Source organism: Macrotis lagotis, chromosome 2 (assembly GCF_037893015.1).
Source record: "Macrotis lagotis isolate mMagLag1 chromosome 2, bilby.v1.9.chrom.fasta, whole genome shotgun sequence".
In the NCBI taxonomy this organism is placed as follows: Eukaryota; Metazoa; Chordata; class Mammalia; order Peramelemorphia; family Peramelidae; genus Macrotis; species Macrotis lagotis.
The window spans coordinates 14,860,183-14,877,630 of NC_133659.1; positions in this window are offsets into that span (position 1 = coordinate 14,860,183).

Here is a 17,448-nt window from a genome sequence, read left to right on the forward strand (position 1 = left end):
GAAGAGCTGGAACGGTCTTTTCCTTTAGCCTATTAATTAGCACAATGAGTTCAGATTGATTCATTGGCATCTCGGGAAGAAGGGGTCCCAGGATCGTTGGGTTTAAATAGTAAGGAACTTTAGAAGACGTCTCATCAAAAATGTCCAAAACTGTAGTAAAGGCAGAGGGCCTGGTTCAAATGCCAGTCTTCCTGCTTATCCCTGAGGTGACCATAAACAAGACAAAGTGCCTCTGGACTCTCGTTTCCATATTGGTCTCTAGGCTCCCTTCTAGCTCTACATCAAAAATTCCATATTTTACAGATGAAGAAACTGAGTCTCAGAGAGTTCTGCCTTCGGGATGGCTAGGTGGCGCAGTGGATAAAGCACCCGCCCCGGAGTCAAGAGTTCCTGGGTTCAAATCTGGCTTCAGACACTTAATAATGACCTAGCTGTGTGGCCTTGGGCAAGCCACTTAACCCCGTTTGCCTTGCAAAAAGAGAGAGAGAGAGAGAGAGAGAGAGAGAGAGAGAGAGAGAGAGAGTTCTGCCTTCATTGAGCCCTGAGGCAAGGGTCTTGCAGGCTAGTCCTATCTCCTGGTAGCACCAGGGCAGGAGAAGGGGTGTCCCAGGGCCATTTCTGCCAGGCCTGATAAGGTTGAATTGAGCAGCTTGTCCATCTTCAGCGAAGATTCTTGGTCATCTTCAGCGAAGATTCTTGGTCTTGGTCTTGGCTTTGACCTTGACCAGCCTGTTTCTCAAGGCTTCTGGAGCCCCTTTTTCCAGGACTTCCTGCCCGGCTTTCCATCTCTGGGCTATCCTTGGCCTTGTCTGTAACACCTCCCAATCTGGTGTCATCCACAGATTTCATTACCTTGCTATTTATGGCCTTTCCTAGCTCATTAACAAGGAATTTAAGTACACCCAGAGAAGGTACTTTTAAGTGTCAGCTCACTAACACCAGAGTCTTATTTATAGCTAAAAGAAATTCTGGGAGGAGAGCGGTAGATTGGGTATGGTAGAGACAACAGTGAACTAGAAATCAGAAGACAGGAGGGGGCACAGGGGGGTGCGGGCGGGGGTAATATGGCAAGAAAAAACTTGAATTATTTCCATTTACCAGGTGACTTGCTAAGCATTTTATAATTATTATCTCATTGGAATTAGGTGCTATTATTATCTTCATTTTACAATTGGGGAAACTGAGTCAGGCAGCAATTAAATGACCTGCTTAAGAGTCACACAAATGTAAGTGTCCGAGGCCACATTTGAACTCAGATCTTTCAATCCCCAAAGTCATTGCATTAGGAGCAGCTAGGTGGCACAGTGGATAGAGAACTGGCCCTGAAGTAAGGAGGAGCTGAGTTCAAATCCAGCCTCAGACATTTAATAATAACCTAACCATGCGACCTTGAGAAAGTCACTTAACCCCAGTGCCTTGCAAAACAAAAAGCAAAAACAAAGTCAATGCGCGATCCACTCTGCCAACTAGTAATGTCTAGAGCTAACTGCCAAATTAATCAACAGATTTTATTAAGTGCCCATTATAAGCCGGGCATCTTGCAAATATAAAAGTGAAATAGTCCCTCCCTCGAGGAGCTTATATCTAATGGAGGAATATATATATATATATATATATATATATATGTGTGTATGTATGTATGTATGTATATATATGTGTGTGTGTGTGTATAAATAAAACATAATAGTATTATATGTATGTGTGTGTATATATATATATATATATATATCATGATAAAAAACTACAAAATAAATCCTATAGAACATTAAATACAAGGAGGTCTGGGAAGGAGGAGGGCCTAGCAGTTGGGGCCATCAGAGAAGGCTTCTTGTATAAAACTGGTGCTGGAGGCAAGCCTCTGGAGGATTCCTGAGAGGGATCCTGGGAGACCAAAGTGAAGAGAGAGCTCATTGATGGGAAGGGGGAAGAGGGGTGGTAGGAGACAGCCAGTTTCAAGGCCCAGAGACAGATGGGGGCATCATGAGTGAAGACAAGAGAAAAGGCTCTGAGGCTGGTTGGCAGAGGGGAGCTGATTTCCAACAAGGCAGGAAAAATAGACTGAAGTGACCAGGCCACTAATGAGCTGGGTGATGCCTCTGCAGATTCAGCTCCATATGTGGTAGAACTTTCTGACAGTGGGAGCAAGAGTCCCTAGTCTGCAGACTGCAGGGGACCCCGGGGAACCCACAGGATTGTTGCAAAGAGGTCAAAAGCCAGGCTCTGAGCTTGGCCAAACACTTCCAGCCAGCTCCTTAAGTGATTCTATGTAAGAAACAAATAAGACTGAAGAAATAAAGTCTTGCAAATATGTATTACAGTTTTTCAAATATTCACAGACTAGCACAGGGGAGAAAGCATTGTTCTGTGGAATCAGGAAGCCCTGAATCCTTCCTCTGACACTGTATGACCTTGGAAAAGTCATTTATTGTTTTCTTCTATAAAATGGAAATAATACTTTTTGTACCTATCTCACTAGACCATTGTGAGCCTCAGCTGTTAGGTGGTTTATTGGAAAGATTCGGGATCTGAATTCACTGGCTTCAGATGCTTACTAGCTGTAGGACCCTGGACAAGTCACTTAACCTCTGTTTCCCTGGATTTTCTCCAACTGTAAAATGGGAATATAATAATACCATAATACCTGCCTCCTCCATGGCTGTGAGGGTAGAGTAAGAAAGCACTTACCATAGTGCCCAGGAGTATATAGTAAGTGTTTATTAATTTTTTTTTAAAACTGAGATGATTATATGTAAAGGATTTCCCAAACTTTCACATTCTTTAGGTCCGTTATTATTATTCCTAATAATGATGATATGAATGAGCTATCTGGTTAGTGAACTGTAAAATAATTTAAAGCATCATTGAATTAATCAAAGTTTTTGCTATGTCTTTTCTTATTCCATGGATGCTAATAGTAGGAAACATTTATAAAATCTTTAAGTTTTGCAACTTCACAACTATCATCTCAGGCTATTCTCACACTGGCAGATAGGTACTATAATTAGGCACTATAGTTATCTTCATTTTACAGATAAGGAAACTGAGATTTTAAAAAAATGAATCACTTATCCAGGGTCAATATTTAGAAAGTCTTATAATGCTAGCTGTAATTATTCCATTTCTGAGACCAAATTTGAACTCAGGTTTTCCTAATTTCAGATCCAATATTCCAATCACTGAATCCATCTGCCTCTGTACCATTCCTCAGTCTAATTAAATAGTACAAAATCAAGAGAATTTTTTTAATCTCAAAAAGACAATCAAAATGATTGAGAGCCATTGAAACTTACTTTTAAGTTTTCTGGTTGCAATGTAAGAGCATCTCCTCCTGTTAGATGAAAGAAAGAAACAGAGGAGAGGGGGGAAGAGACAGAGAGATAGAGACAGAGGAAAGGGAGAGAGCAACAAAGACAAACAGAGAGATAATGAGAGGTGGGGGAGAGACAGAGACAGAATGGGTGAGAGGAGAGAGGCAGATACACACAAAGAGACAGAGAGGAAAAGACAGAGACAGGAGAGAGAGAGACAGAAGAAAGGGAGAGAGACAGAGGGACAGAGACAAGGACAGAGAGACAGAAAGAGGCAGAGGAGATGAAGAGGAGAGACAGGAGAGAGAGAGAGAGAGAGAGAGAGAGAGAGAGAGAGAGAGAGAGAGAGAGAGAGAGAGAGAGAGAGAGAGAGAGAGAGAGAGAGAGAGAGAAGGACAGAGACAGAGACAAGGACAGAGACAAAGTCAGAGACAGAAAAAGACAGAAACAGAGAGGCAGTTGCAGTTCCAAGGGTCATGCATTTCTGGCACACAGCTAGCCAGGATGTGCTGTGGAGGCTGGCTCCAGGTAAGACAAGGACTAAGCTGGCCTCTTCTGTCCCAGAAGGGTTCCAGGGACAGAGATGAGTTTTCCCATCTGGGGGGAGAAGGGTTGGAGGCCTGAGGGAAGGGGGCACAGTGCATGGATGGGAAGAATTTAAGTTATGGGTAAAGCTGTCTTTTTGCTATCATGGACATGAGAACAGCCTGCAGGGAGTGCTGAGGAACAAGGATCCTAGAAATTGGACTGCATTCTTTTCACCCAAAGTTTTCTTTCCAACCAACCCTTTCCAAACAAGATTCCCTGAAGCTATGGAGGAGAACAGAGCCTTTCTTGCTCCATTTGATCTCCCAGGGCCTAGCAGATCAGATGTTTTAGGATCATAGATTTAAAGCTAAAGGGGACCTTAGTCCAACCCACATTCTTCCTGATTAGAAAACTGAGGCTTATACGGGTCAAATAACTTGCACCTAGAGATGGGACTTGAATCCAAGACCTAGACTCCAAGTTCAACGTGCCACCCACCATGATAGACGCTTTGTTGGGTTAGATTGGGTCAGATCAAACTGGGCTGGAATGAAATTCCCAGCTCTCAGCCAGTGCCAGTTCAGTAAGTGCCACCATTTTGGTATATGGTCTTGAAAAGAGTATCAGGAAAAAAGGAAGTGAAGGACTGAGGGCTACTTGGAAGTCACAAAGAAGGCAGCATCCTGCCTTCAAACAGAGCCGGGTAGTCTAAAGAACATGGCGGTGAAATGGTCACACTCAACACTACTTTAACTGTACCTGGGGCGGGGGGCAATGGGACACTTATCTTCTCTGCCCACAGAAGACTTGAGAGGCATACTTCTTCTAGGTCTAACAGTTGGGCCCATTATCTGGAAGAGGCAAACGAAGGTTATAATAACAATATCTAATGTTTATGGAGCTCCTTGGGCAGCTAGCTGGCACAGGACACACAGTACCAGGCTTGAAATCAGACTCCACATCTTAGACACCTACTAGTTGAACTCCTTTTACCTCACTTTTGTCATCTGTCAATGAGAAAGAAATGGTAAACCACTCCATTATCTCTGCCAAGAAAAGCCCAAATGAGGTCACAAAGAGTCAGACACAACTGAAAAATGAACATCAGCAATAATTATAATTCCTTAAGGTTTGAAAAATATACATATGTGAATTCATTTTTCCCTCACAATCATTCTAAAAGTGATATAATTAGGGGTGGCTAGGTGGTGTAGTGGATAAAGCAGTGGCCCTGGAGTCAGGAGTACCTGGGTTCAAATCCGACCTCAGACACTTAATAATTACCTACCTGTGTGGACTTGCTAGGCATTTAACCCCATTTTCTTTGCAAAAACCTAAAAAAAGTGATATAATTATCCTCATTTTACAGATGAAGAAGGAGGCAGACAGAGGCAAAATGAATTTTCCAAGGTTACACAACAAGTAAATATCTATTGTCATTTTTGAACTCTGGTTCTCCTGACTCACCATACCACCTAGCTGCTTAGGCTAGAAGCAAAATACAGGGAGAGAAAAATCCTGTCTGGGTCCATGTACACCTCATATTTCAGTACTTTAAGAAAATCGTGATTTTGGCCTTGTGGACACTTTGTCCACTGATGTAAATTGAAACCCCCTTAGATAAATGGACTCAGGAGTAGTTCTGGTCCAAGACATTCACCGTTTGAAGTACAGCCCTCCTTGCCAAAGGAATTCTCAAACTTAGCTGAGGTGATCCTCTGATCACAAAGTATGATTATATTACAGTCATGTCCTCCATCCCCAGTTTTAAACATCTATCCCTGGGGGGAAAGTGCTATTCCAGGATCACACTCACAGTTCTGTCAACCTGAGAGAAGGGAAAGAGGGAAACAAACTATTATTAAGCAATGCCTATAATACCGGTCAGTACTGTTACTACTGTTATATAACTTTCCGCAATCCCACATAGGAATTTAATGGAAGACTCGTCTTCGATATTTATTTTCTAATTTCTATTGTATTTGTCTATATGAAACTCAATTCAAGTACCATCTCTTCTGTGAGATCTTTCCTGGTTTCCTAAGATGCTAACACCTCCCCTTTAAGTGATCTTATATTACATGAGTGGGTAGATGGAGATACTTAGGTACCATGATGGAGAGGGTGCTGGACCTGAAATCCAGAAAGCCTGACACATCTCCCAGGATTAAATGAGATCAAGGTTGCATAGTGTTTCACAAATTCTGAAGCACTATATAAATGTTAGCTGTTATTAATTATATGTGAAGGATGCAAAATCATTCTTATCAGACTAGAAATGATTGGTTGCCAATGTAGGGATCATTACTAAATCACTTCTCTATGTTTAATATAGACTTGTTAGAGGGAGGATGAAAACCAATGCCAAATTAGAAGAAAGAATAAAATGAGAAGATATGGAACAGCTTCAATGTAACATAATCAAATGAGCTACTAATGCCAAAAAATGGGAAATGGATAAAAGAACAGACATCAATATGAGCTATCCTCATTTCCTGGAGAAATTTCACTGATGTAAATCAATCCCAAACAATCCACAAACTCACATCAGCCTACAGACACTTGATCTCCTTGCCAAGCAGAAGGACAAGGCAACAAAAGGCAGCATGGTTTTAAAATATAAACTCTTTTGAAAAATCTTACGTGAGTCTACAGTGGAACATCATGACCAACATCATCTCATAAAATGACTAGAAATGGTGAGGTTTACAGAAGGCTTGGCAAGAAGCTCATTTAAGCCAGATAATCCCAAAGCACTCAAAGATGAAACTTGGAAAAAAGACAACAAACAGATCAACATTGGGAAAGATCTAAAGATTTTTTATAAGAGATTCTGTTCACCATCAAGGACAGTAGAGGCACCATATTTGACATATCTGTCATAACATTCCCAGATGTGCTGAGTAAAAAATAGAAGACAAATAGTACAGAAGAAGCAAAGATGGGAAAGGCATCTGGAAACAGAGAAAAATCTATACTGGAGGTGACCCAGTTCTGAGGCCACCGAGGAACCAGAACTTGAAATATTGGAAAATGTCCTCTTGGCAGAAGCTCAGATTAGAACTCAGTCATGATGGAAGCCAGGGAAGTCAAGACCCTGATGAAATGAAGGATGACAACAACAAAAAAGATGCACTGGCCATGTGACTCATGCCAAGAGAGCTAGAGAGCATGCCCATTCTATTGGGGGTCTCCATATGTAAAGAGAGCGTTCCTCTCTAGGACATTTGGGAGTCACTGGCAAATGCGGACATCACAAAGGAAGGTAGTTATGGAGTGTAACTCATCAGAGGTAGTCTTCCTGTTCATAAGTCCATGGATAGCACCATGGAGGTATTCAGCATCATCACTGGGTGTCTCCTGGACCTGGAATGCTCCCTCCTCATCTCCCTCTTTTAGCTTCCTTTAAATTCCAGCTAGAATGCTGAATTTACAGAAGGCTTTTCCCAACCCCTCTTAATTCTAGCACCTTCTCTCTGGTAAATAGCCTCTATTTATCCTATATATTTCCTGTGGTTGTTTGAGTGTTCTCTCCCTCATAAGACTGAGAGCTCCATGAGGACAAGGACTGTCTTTTACTTTTCATTGCAACCCCAGAGTTTAGCCCAGAACCCACCATAGTAGGTATCAAATAAAGAGTTGTTAACTAACTGACTACTGGAGTTTTGCAGTAAGAAGAGTATATCTACAGGACTTTATTCACAACATTCTGGTGAGGTAGGAAAAGGTCTTTGTCCCCATTTTACAGATAAGGAAACAAAGATTCTGAGAAGTAAATGCTATAATGATACCAACGATAAAACAATAGCAATAGCAATAACAATAATAGCACCGTTCATTTAGAACTTAAAGGTGTGTAAAACACTTTATGAACTTTATCACACTGCTGTAAAATCTCCAAGGTAGGATTTGAACCCAAGTCTCCTGACTCCAAATGACAGTAGGACCTTTGGGATTCCTTGGCCCCAGCTAGAAGAGCTTCCCCTACTATTTACATCTTTCCTTGCCCATCTTGCCTTCTACGGGACTCCATTAGTACAGTATTCCTGCAGATAGACCTGGAGAGATAGTATTTTCATTTTTGAGATCAGAAATGAAGGCTGAGAGGCTGAGATCTTGCCCAAGGTGACCCAGGGGACCATTAGCAGAGTCAGGACCTTGGAATCCCTTCCCACTACATTGCACTGTCTCCCTGAATGCTCCATTTTCTACTTTTCTGGTGCTGTGTAGACTTGGCCTCATCCCATCACCTACATCATGGTAGCCTTTTTAATTAGGAAAGTGAGAAGACCTAAAAAAACATGGCCCCACCAGAGACAGTGTCAGAAAGGGAGTCCATGAAGCAGATTCACAAAATGAGTTCAGGATGTGAAAAGAAAAGCCGCTAATGAAGATAAAACATGAAAACATTATTTTTAGTTGCAAAAACTTCCAAACTGCCTGCAATTAGTGCCTCCATATCCCTCCTTGGCTCAGAAACAGTCGCACATCAATGGAAACAGAAACACAGGCCGGAGGACTCCAAAGGGCAGACAGCTGCTCTTGATCTGCTCCCCCAGCTCTGCAGTGAGTCCAAAAGAATCTCCTTTTTTCTCCCTTAGCAATACAGTGAGGAAACCCAGAGAGGGCTGGGTGGAGGTGGGGGGGGGGGGGCACAGCCTCCAAATCATTGGGCAACCAGAAACAAGAGCAACAGACAGGTCTAGGTCTTCTTTCCAACTATCCAGTGACTCCTGGTCCATCTTCTTTTTTCTTTCCTCACTCTCTCCCTCTCTCCTCTTCATCTTCCTTTCTCCTCTATCTCTTTCTTCTCTCATCTCCTTCTACCTCAATTTTCTCTCTTTATTTTCTATTTCTCAATCTTCCTTCCCCCTCCCTCCTGCCTAACTTTCCCCTCTATCTTTCCCCCTTTCACTCTCCCTTCCCTCTCTTTTTCCCTTCTCTCCTCCATCCCTCTCTCTTGACTCTCCACTTTCTTCTGCCTCTTTCTATCTCTCTTCTCTACCTCCTCTCTTCATCCCCCCATCTCCCATGCTCTTCTCTTTTCCTTTGTCTCCCTCTGCCCCATCTGTCTCTCTGACTCTGTCTCCCTTTTTCTCTGAGTCTGTCCTGTTTTATTGTTGTTTATCACACACACACACACACACACACACACACACACACACACACACACACACACACACACCGTATAGATACACCCTAATTACACATTGACCAAGAATCACAGAGTTGGGTATCATGGGCGGATTCCATTTCACCAAAGATTGTTCATCCACTCAATAGTCCTCAGGTTTATATAAATAGAATCTACGGACCAGACCATCTCAGGGTGGTTGGTCTTCCATAGATCAGTCTTAATAAGTCAACTTGAGAGAGATTCAATTGACTTTTATTTGAATTGTGCTTTTTCCCTCCCCAAAATAGCAAGATGCCTGTGGTTAATATCATTTTTGGAATTAATTTCCCCAAAGAAATTGTGTTACACACAAACCATTTTATTATTATTATTTTTAAAAGATAGCTAAGAAGCCTATGTCTGGGAATGATTTGTTAGGACAACAGAGCTGTGAAAAGAAATCCCGCCCAAACCAGCATCCTCAGGAGCCAGATTCTTGCCCACATACAGGAAAAGTACCAAAGGCAAGGTACCCAGTTCCAGGCAGGGCAGGGTATCTGGAGGGAAGCAGCAATGGTCCTGGCTTTCCTTTCTTGTCTTCCCCCCCCCCAGAACCCCAGTCCCCTCCCCACCCACTTCCTTATCTCACTAATAAATACCAGATTTTATTGACACATCTCATCTCCTTCTGCCCAGAGGAGTCAGGAATGCACACTCTCATTCTAAAGGGGCCCTTATCTCCCATCCTATTTGGGGAGGGGGGAACCCCAGTGATCATTTTCCCAGTCTCTCGTCAGTCTTGTTTATGAAAAACAGTCATATGATCCAGACCTGCATCTGGCCTGGTCTTAGAGGAGAATCATTTCCTGATTGTGTTGGTTCTATCCCTCTGAGGGCTGGACTTCCCATGCATTGATGTGAATCTTTTCCTTCCAAAGTATCCAAAGAGATGCAGTTGGATTATTGATCTTGGACTGCATTCATGGGGTATTTTCTCTGGTTTGTCCCCCAGGCCCTCCCTTCTCTGCTTCAACCCCTGGCTTCCTTTAAGTCCCACATGAAATTCTGTCTACAGCAAACCTTCCCCAACCCCTCTTAATGCCAGAACATTCTCTCTGTTCATTGTTTCCTATTTATGCAGTATAGAGCTTGTATTGTATATATTTGCTGGCATGTTGTCTTCCCATTGAATCGTAAGCTGCTTGAGGACAGGATTTGGATCCCTTTTTGTCCTTGAGGGCAGGAGTTCGAATGCAGTCTCAGATGCTTGCCACTTATTAGCCGTGTGACCTTGGGCAAGTCACTTAACCTTGATTCTGATTGCCTCCTATCCAGGGCCATCACCAGTCAACTTGATTCATATCTGGTCACTGGACCCAGATGACTCTGGAGGAGAAAGTGAGGCTGGGACTCAGCACAGCTCCTCTCACTCAAATCCAATTCATGTGCTTGTCATGGTAGCACTTCTTCTTCGAGAATGGAGGACAAACATCATCATCATCACCTTTAGGGTATGGTACTCATTTCTCAGTCCCCTACTTTAGCAAGGGTGCTGATAAGCTGGAGGGTGTCTAAAGGAGTTCATGGTATAGGAAGGATAATTGAAGGAATAGAAACTGTTTATCCTGAAGATGGGAGAGTTGTATCTAATCTGCAAAGAGCTATTATGCAGAAGGGAGTGAGGGTCAGACTGAAGCAGATTAAGTATCAATGGTGGAAGCAAGAAGCAAACCTTGGCTTTCCATGCTAATGATGACAGCTGTCCAATGGAGAGGTGGGCCGACTCAGTGAGTGCTCCTCACCGGAGGGCAAAGAATCATTAGGATCATAGGCTGAGAGACGCAAGAGACTTTGGAGCCTATTGAATACAACCCCTTCATTTGACCTCTGAAGAAACTGAGGCACAGTGAAATTAAGTGACCTTCCCAGGGTTACAATTCTAGTTAATGCATGAGGCACAATTTGAACTTGGGTCTTAGTTTGGCAATCATGGCAATCATCTTTTTATGGAATGTCCAAGATGACCACTAATGTCCTATCCGATTCTGAAACAATTTTCTTCTCAGTAAAAAAGAATGGAAAGAACTCTGAATTTGGAGTGAGATGGTCCTAGGTTCAAATTCTGACTCTCCCACACATTCCCTGTGTAGTCTTAAGGAAATCACTTTCATCTCTCTTCATCTGTAAGAAGAGATTGGACTCAATGAGCTCTTAGGTCCCTCTGGGACTCAAGAGCCCCTTCTCACTCTAAATCCATTGTTCTATTACTGAGAGTCTTTAAGATTTGCTGTGGCCAAAAACCATCAAATAAAAATCATCTTCTGCCACACAGACAGACGAGTCCTTTGAGAACATCCCCCCCCCCCCAAACACCCAGTCAGTCCCTAGGCCTACCCTGGAGACCTCTCCTGCTCTGGGAAGGAATACTATCTCTTCCTTGCCAAGATTTTGGCAGAGAAGTCCCTTAATGATAACTCCGGATCAATCAGTCAGCAAATGTCTAAGAGGTGCCCCCTAAAGAGCAGGCATTGCCCTGGGCGAGGGAGACAGGAAGATGACGAGATCTGGGCTCTCAAGTAGCTCCTTACAGTTGTATTGTTGTTCGTGTTGTCCTTTGTTCTCAAAGGGCCAAGGTGGCATCACTCTGTTGGGCTCAAGGTACAGAGTGGCCAGCTGTGACGCATCAGACCAACTGGAGCTCATCGTGCCCTACCGCAGAGCCGGCACAAATAGTCCATGTGAATGTGCAGGTGTTTCAGCTCCCCAGGGCTGGGCAATCAGACAATTTTGAGGGCATCTTTTCTAGCCCCTTCTTCACTGGGAGGTGACCCTTCAAAAGCTTCTCGGACTCCAGGGGACTGCTGAATCCCATTGCTGCTTCCAGTGAGGAGATGACCCTGTGGTCTAGGCCTCCCGGGTGTCTGCCCCTGCCACTTCACCACTTGTTTGCCACCCCAGGACTTAGAGAGAGGAATAGTACAACGAGGCAGAGTTTCACAGTGTCAGCCTCACTCTTCCAAAGCCATCATGATCCAGGGGCAACAGACAGAGGCAAGACACCTGGTGATGGCTCTAGATAGAGGGGATGACCTTGATGTCTTCCATGTTTAACCAAGCTCTAATGGCTCCGCAGCCCCCACTTCAGCCATCTTCATGGTCATTGGAACAAACTGTCCTCATCCACCCATTCCAGCAGCGGAAGTCTTCACATGCTTGGAGTAGACACCCTACCAACTACCAGTGGGTTTGAGACCCCTTCATTACCCTCAAGCAATTTATATTCTAAGGGGAAACTGTGGGACTGGTTTGGTTGGTATAAGGGATAACAGTTGGCCTTGGACTCAGGAAGATCTGGGTTCAAATCTTGCCTCTGACATATACTAGTTGTACCACTGAATATATCATCTTTCAGGGACCCAGGAAATGTTCAAAGACCCTGAGTTGCAAAATAAAATAACAATATTCACTGGCAGAGGACATTCCTTAATGAGTGCTAGGCATTGCTTTATATGTCCTCAATTAGCTCACTCTTTAATAGGAAAAGAGATCACAAAAAAAATCAAAAAGTCATGACAGGGAAGGACAGTGCCTAAGGAGTGCCAGAGGATCCTATAGACCAATGAAGGAGGGATACCTGGCTGACCTGGGCACAGATGGCCTCCCTCTAAATGGTCAAACCTCCAAAGTGCTCATTAAATGGGAACCCATTGGATTCAAAGAATGGCATGTTTTCTCTGATCTTAGTGGAGGAGTTGGGATGATGGAAGAAGAGATACCTGTGGGATGTTGTTCTAGAAAGCTGCAAAAGATGTCTCACCCCAAAGAGAGCACTGAGCACAGAAAGGGAAGACCTCTGATGAAACTCCACTTCTACCACTTACTCATTGGGCAACCTGGGCTAAGTCCCTTAATCTCATGATATAACAGAAAGAGAGCCAGCTTTGGAGTCAGCATCCATCTCCTGACTCTGCCTTAATTGCCTGTATGAGTAAAGGCTCTCATTTATCCTCTCCTCATCCTGGACTGTCCTGTGTGACCATGGGAAATTTACTGGACCTCTAGACCTCAGTTTCCTTACCTGAAAAACAGGTATATTAGACTGGCACATTTATTTTTTTTAATCATTTTCAAATGTTTCTTGTACTTTGTATTTAAATTTTATTTTCCCCAATTATTTATAAAAATAACGTATAACATTTGTATTTTTCTAATGACCAGAACATTTCTTTTTTTAAAATAATAGCTTTTTAAATGATATATTCAAACCATTTTTAACATTTGTCACTTTCTCTTAAGTGACCAGAACATTTTTTATCATTTTAATAATATTATTTTCCCCAGTTGCATGTAAAAATAATTTAACACTTGTTGCTTAAATTGTTGCTTTTTTAATGATGTAAAATATTTTATTTTTCTATAATTAAATATAAAAATTTTTAACATGTGTTGTTTTTACTTAAGTAACCAGAACATTTTAATATTTTTAGCTTTTCCCAATTACACATGTAAAAATTATTTTTAACATTTGTTGCTTTAAGTGACCAGAACATTTCTTTTTTTTAAAATATTCTAAATAATATTTTGTTTTTCCTTAGCTACATATAAAACATTTTAACATTTGCTGTTTTTTCTTAAGTGACCAGAACATTTCTTTTTAAAATCATTTTAATAATATTTTATTTCTCCCTAATCATGTGTAAAAATCATTTCTAACATTTGTTGTTTTTTTTTTAAGTGCTCAAAATGTTTCTAAGATCTCTTTCAGCTTTAAATCCTCTGACCCTTTAACCAAAGCCTTGGTTTCCTACTCTGTCAAATGACAATGATCATATTTGTGCTATCAATCACATAGGATTGTTGTCAGCTATAATTTTTTTTATAAATAAATAAAAACCCAAACAATGTTTTTAAATTTGATTCACTTTTTCAGCTGGCCAGGTTTTTATTTGATTTTCTCCTAGACCCCTCCTTCTATTCTAGACACCATGCATCATCTCTTGGGGGGGGGGGGACTTCTTCTTCCCCATTACTTGATAGACATTAACTCAAAGAATCCCTGAGGTAGAGAAAATTATTTGAATTTTTGTGAGACAGCTGGAGAAAATGAAGGTTACAGGATTCCCACAGAGACACCCCCAGGATCTGTGTGTGAGCGGTGCAATCCGAGGGGGCCCGGACACAGGACGCCAGAAGCAGTGGAGGAGAAGGTCTTCTAAGCCAAAAAGAGTCTTTTGTTCTATTGGTTATATTAGAGATTTGGGAGGGGGAGCGAGTTGTTTTTGGTGGGATCCTGAGTCTAGGCCATGAGGGCCAAGGATTGTTCTGCTTGGGAAACTTAGCATGATGACAAATGACTCTGGGGTTGCTTGAACCTTGCAACTCTGGAGGATTCTGGGAAAGCCCTTGCCTCTTTATCATCCCTTAAAAGAAAAGCCCTTGTTGCATGCATGTGCAGTTTTTTATAATCCGTTATCCCTCCATTTGATGCCTTTCTCTGAAGAGCTCCCTAGGATGCAGCTTCTCAGCAGTAGAATAAAAATAATAATTAATAATTACTGTTTTTCAGTCTCTTCTAGTCATGGAGGACTCTTTATGACCTCATTTGGGGTTTTCTTGGCAAAGATATGAGAATGGCTTGCTGCTTCCTTTAACCGCTCGTTTTACTGATGAGGAAACTGCAGCAAACAGGGTTAAGGGACTTCCACAGGGGCACGCTGCTAGTTTTGGAGACTAGATTGGAATTCAGATGAGTCTTCTTGACAGGCAGCCTAGCCATTGAGCCACCTTGCTGCCGCCATGAGGGAGAAGGAAATGGCAAGCCATTCTCGTATCTCTGCCAAGAAAATCTCAAATGGGGCTATGAAGAGTTGGACGTGACTGAAAAACAATCAATTTATTACCTACCATGTCCTGGGTCTGGTACAATTATTACTTCATTTTACCCTCCAACACTGAAAGGTAGATGATGTTTTTATTTTGCAGATGAGGAAACTGAGGTAAAGAGAGATGAAATAACGTGCCCAGGGTCACACAGTTCTTCCTGACTTCAGGTCCAGTCCTGTATCCACTGCACCACTAAAGTGCCCCTCATAGAATAGAATGGAATATGCTATATTAAGCTCTCACTGCGTCCCACACCTGTTCTCTCAAAATCAGAGAACTATTGTGTGAAAGAATGAGTATTTTAATAGAAAGAGGTGATGCCTATGGCATGGTTTAGCGACAGGGTGGGGAAAAATTCTGAGGCATCCTTAAAGTACAGCAGCAGGACCGATGGCAAAGTCCAGAGAACGTTAAGTTGTACCAGGAAGTTATGGTGGGATCTGGGTGCTCTGAACTGGGGTGATTGGGGGAGGGGAAGACATCCTTTCAAGAGGGTCTCATATTTATTCCCTTTGTACATGGCCAGGCTTCATTTGATAAACATTTCCATTCTTCATTTATGCTACTTTCTCTTGGTTCTCTTACCCGTCCCTGGAATCCTATTTCCCCAGGATTCTAAGAAACCTTGCTCTACTCATTCATTCTGAGAGATTCTCACTTCCACAGTCTCTCTCTTGGAGATTCTTTGATGAGTCTTTTCTTTGACCCACTGTATTGGTGTAGGATGTGAGCGTCTCTCTTTGGATCATTAATGTCTATAATAACACTTGCTATATAAAAGATTTGCAAGCAACACTTCTCCAACTGAGTCTGTTGTCCATGTTTGAAAAGCAGAAAACTTAACTGATAATAAGGACATCCAGATGTTCTCTTTGTCTTTGCGCAAGTGACCTCTGCAAGTACCAAAGTTTTCTCTAAAATGAAAAGACTAGACTAGATGGTCTCTGGGGTCTCCTTCATTCCTTTTAAATATTGACTTTTCCTCTTTCGCATCCTGCCTTCTCTCATCTATGCTCCCCATCTGGATGACCTCATTCTCCATGTTGGCCTGGGTTGGGATTTTCCACTTCTTTCAAGCTCTAACTTCCTCCAGGAAGCCCTCCTTCCAGATACCTTCCAGATGTCAAGCCAGGACATCTCTCTCTCCTCAGATGTCCAAATGGATCTCTAGACTGTCTACATCCTGTACTATCTTATACCACTCCATCTGAATGTCTTCTCTAGATTTATGATGGTCTACTGGCCTGTTATATAATTGCACTATTTCCTCTGCTAAGCCTTTAAGCTGCTTGAGAGTTGGGATTGGGCTTTGTTTCACCATCATAACCTTGGAGCCTAACATTGGGCCTTGTTTCCAGTATTGCTTAGTCAATGTTTATTGAATTATTGACTAATTGAATCTTAGTAAAAATCCCAATCCTTCCTCCACATAATGTTCCTTCTGTGCTAGAAAACAGCTAGCATGAGTTTTCTATGAGTTTTCTCTTCTCCTCTGATCACTCCTGGAATGGTCTCAAGACCATGTCCTGATGACCCAAGATCATAACTTTTTAGGTGGAAGGGGTCAAAGATAAGTTCAATTCCCCTTGTGTTACAGATAAGGACACTACATCCAGGTAATCTTGGGTGGAGACCTGCTCTGCTCTTACCTACCAGGTAAGTTAGTGATGGCAATAGACAACCAATCCAAGACCCTGGCTTCCAGTCTGGCTTTCATGGAGTCATAGTTTTCAAGTCAGACATGGTTGTGAAGTTCATCCATCTAGTTCAACTTCCCATTTGATGTAGGAACCTTTCTACACCATTCTTGACCAGTGGTCATCCACCTTCTTCTTGAAGACTTCCAGTGATGGAAGTGATGGGCAAGTCTCTATCTCTCAATACTGAACAGCTCTCATTATATAGAACATTTTGCCATTCTTTTGAGCCAAAATCTGACTTATATTAGGACAGCAAGGTGGTGTCATAGGGGATAGAATCAGGAAGACTCATCCTCCTGAGTTGGAATCCAGCCTCAGATACTTACTAGTTGTGTGACTCTGGGCAAGTCACTTTACCCTGTTTGCCTCAGCTTCTTCATCTGTAAAATACGCTGGAGGAGGAAACAGTAAACCCTCCAGTAACTCTGCCAAGAAAATAGCAACTGGGGAAACTAGGAGTTGGACATGACTGAACAGCATTCTCCCAGCAACTTTAGCAGGTAAGTACTAGTAATATCCCCATTTCACATATGAGGAAACTGAGGCAGACAAAGATTGTGATTTGTCTAGCTAGTAAGTATCTGAGGCAGGATTTGAACTCAGGTCTTTTCAACTCCAGGTCCAGTGCTCCATCTACCTCACCACCTGGCTACTCATATATAAAGAACCACCATTCCATTCCACCACCACTCCCCAGTCCTTAATGCTATGCAAAGAGGCTCCAAGGACTTCTGTTGACTTTAACACAGGAATGGAAACTAAAAATTCATCCTGTTCTAATGCAATTCAGAGTTCACTAGATACTTTCCTCACCACAAGCTTGTGAGATTGGAACTCCTAGGACCGTCAATCCCATTTTATAGATGAATGACTAAAGTTCAGAGAAGAAAGAACTTTGATCTTGGAGTCCAAG